Source organism: Schistocerca piceifrons, chromosome 7, assembly GCF_021461385.2.
Source record: "Schistocerca piceifrons isolate TAMUIC-IGC-003096 chromosome 7, iqSchPice1.1, whole genome shotgun sequence".
NCBI lineage: Eukaryota > Metazoa > Arthropoda > Insecta > Orthoptera > Acrididae > Schistocerca > Schistocerca piceifrons.
Window position 1 is genome coordinate 13,322,795 of NC_060144.1, and position 3,443 is coordinate 13,326,237.

At 42.0% G+C, this 3,443-nt stretch overlaps 1 non-coding gene across 1 annotated transcript; it reads left to right on the forward strand.

Moving 5' to 3' along the window:
* Positions 1-2,576: 2,576 nt before the first annotated feature.
* Positions 2,577-2,649, forward strand: Trnaa-cgc. Its single transcript has one exon. It is a non-coding gene; the product is annotated as a tRNA-Ala (tRNA).
* Positions 2,650-3,443: the final 794 nt, after the last annotated feature.

Genomic DNA, 3,443 nt, shown 5'->3' on the forward strand with positions numbered 1-3,443 from the left:
CTTCGACCGGTGTATCGATTCGTGAAAGCCTTTGGAGTGTAGAACGAGGGACAGAGTACACTTTAACCGCTTTTTTTAACCACATTTTTTTCTCTTTAATAGCTACAATAGTATTTGACATATTTGCTTTGGTCCACGATCGCCGTTTCGATTATTTTGGGGGTACAAGATATCTTCGAGGCATCTGAAACATAAAGAGTAGCAATATTTGTAAATGGTCCCATAAAATCTGATTGATTTTACGGGGCCCATAATACCAGCAGCAAAAGGGGCCCATATATCCACCCTCACCATCTTGGGACAAATGATTTTGTCTACGGTTAGTTTGGTTTGCAACCGACGTTAATTAATATAAAACGGCATCCCAACAACAAGCCAAATACGTATCTTACCGTAGTTTTACTAATAACATGTTAGAAATTTGAGTTTTATTCAAGTAAACACTAACCTTTCAAACTTTTGATGACAGCGAAAAAATTCACAGCACAACTACTCACAAACCATGACAGCTACTACGTCTGTGCACTCTACAGTGAAGTTTGGCAACTAGTTCTAGTAGTTCATGTGGTCTCCGCTAGAATTAGTGGCCTGTACTTCCAAAAAAAAAGTAGGGGGACCATAATACCAGCAGGGGCCCATTTTTCCACCTTTGCCTCTACTTGTAAAAAGGCGTCATCTGGTCTTGGGTCTAGTGTACACCTCCTCCTATACAAATTTTAACTATGGTTAGGTTTGGCGATATTTCAGATTTTCTAAAAAGGTTGTGACTCAGTTTTGACACATTTCAAATTCTATAAAAGGATTATGTTTCTCTGTCGCCGTGTGCTGTTATCCATAGCACATTTACCGGCAAAAATGTGAATTTTCAGCAACCAGGCTTGGGGAGCAACGCCTTTCTTGTAACGCTGTTACTAGGCACAGTTACTTTTTAAAGGAAGCGCTCGCTACGGTGTTATTATTTTCATAAAATAACTTAAACTGTAACTAACTTCTTTTTATCGAAAACGATTTAACGAAAGTGTCATTTCTTTTCTATTGCACGTACATTGTTTTGTTGTGAGAATCTCAAGACATCGTAATACCGACCTTCATTTGGACAAAAACCCAATATTTCTGTCAGAAGTAAATATTTTCAACAGTGAGTGGGTTACACTTGCTGAAAACCTCTTTGTTCACTGCGGCCGCAGGTGACACGTGAACTTGCCACAGCCCAGCTGAATACTGCAACTTGGCGTTTTGCTTCTGCACGTATTTCTCCATCTTTTTCTTCCTTACGTCACTTGGTCAACAATATGCCTGCTGTTTATTAAGTGTTAACATTTTTTCATAATACTCGAAAACGTAGATAGGAAATTTTTGAAAGCTGTATTATAATGTATAGTGCCATTATTGCATTTAATTCTTCTTCATTGATTCATAACAGTTTCAGTTGAAAATATATGCAACAAGAAGTATGCTGCAACCACGTGACACGTCACACGTGAATAACATGAAATCTCGGATGTTACGTTCATTTCTACATCTCTCGGACTTGGAGAAGGGAGAAGACATGCATGCATGTATGCCTTGTCCATCTTATGCTGAAGTGTTTGAATTTTGATGCCGGATGGAAAAAATGATTCCTGTCCTTGCAAGCTGTGCGCCGATGGGAAAACAATTCGCAGTAGTCAGAGCTCGACAACCAACTTTAAACAAATTGGAGGACAGATTTTTTCGCTTGCAGTTAGCGTTATATATTTAAATGAAAACGTGATTGATACCATTGTTCTATTTAAACAGGAAGTATTCTTGGTTGGTGTAGGGAGTATTGTATTGAGGTAAATGAAGGATAAACTGGAAGATGAAACATTTCAAAAACAACTTTTGTTTCTGAACAAACAGTTCAACTGCGAAGCACTGAGAAAGAAGAGGCTGTAGGCAACGAACGTATTTAATTATTCAAATGGTTCAAATGGCTCTGAGCACTATGGGACTTAACACCTGTGGTCATCAGTCCCATAGAACTTAGAACTACTTAAACCTAACTAACCTAAGGACAGCACACACATGCGTGCCCGAAGCAGGATTCGAAACTGCGACCGAAGCGGTCACGCGATTCCAGACTGTAGCGCCTAGAACCGCTCGACCACTCCGGCCGGCATTTAATTATTGAGTGGCATTAGTGGTGCATTATTTGTTTACAGATGAGTTACAATTATAACTTTTAAAAATGACTGTGATGATAGCTATAACCGATAAACTTACTTTGCATGTATAGTAACGACAACTGCAACTACGTTACTGTTCCTGGGAAGTAACTTTAACTGCAGCGTAGTTACTTTCAAAAAAGTAACTTCCCTCACTTTGCCAGGAACAAAAACATAATTGGTAAATATTAAAGGGGTTCGTGTGCCACATTACAACAAAGAAAGGCCATTTACCACTCTCTTGATTGTAAGTTTCTTGTTGGGATACATGATACATTGAGGTGAGACATAAGTCATGGGATAGCTCCTAATATCGTGTCGGACCTCCTTTTCCCCGACGTAGTGCAGCAGCTGCACGTGACTTGGGCTCAACAAGTCGTTTGAAGACCGAGCGAGGTGGCGCAATGGTTAGCGCACTGGACTCGCATTCGGGAGGACGACGGTTCAATCCCGTCTCCGGCCATTCTGATTTAGGTTTCCCGTGATTTCCCTAAATCGTTTAAGGCAAATGCCGGGATGGTTCCTTTGAAAGGGCACGGCCGATTTCCTTCCCAATCCTTCCCTAACCCGAGCTTGCCCTCCGTCTGTAATGACCTCGTTGTCGACGGGACGTTAAACACTAACCACCGCCAAGTCGTTTGAAGTCCCTTGCACAAGTACTGAGCCGTGCTAGCGTCCATAACTGCGCAAGTGTTACCGGTGCGGGATTTTCTGAACCAGCTGATCTCTTCTTTATGCCCCATAAATGTTTCATGGGATACATGTCGGGCATCTGGGTGGTCAAATCATTCGCCCGAATTGTTCAGAATGTTCAAACCAATCGTAGCCGGGTGACATGTATTTTCATACATAAAAATTCCATTCTTGTTTGGGAACTTGAAGTCCATGAATGGCTGTTAATGGTCTCCAAATAGCCGAACATAACCATTTCCATCAATGCTCGGTTTCAGAGGACCCAGTCCATTCCCTGAAAACACAGCCCAAACCAGCTTGCACAATGCCTTCTAGAAACTTGGACCCATGATTTCGTGATGTTTGCGCCAAACTCGAACACTACCATCAATTCTTACCAACTGAAATCGGGACTCATCTGACCAAGTCACGCCGGCCGCTGTGGCCGAGCGGTTGTAGGCGCTTCAATCCGGAACCGCGCTGCATCTACGGTCGCAAGTTCGAATCCTGCCTCGGGCATGGATGTGTGCGATGTCCTTAGGTTAGTTAGATGTAAGTAGTTCTAAGTTCTAGGGGACTGATGAC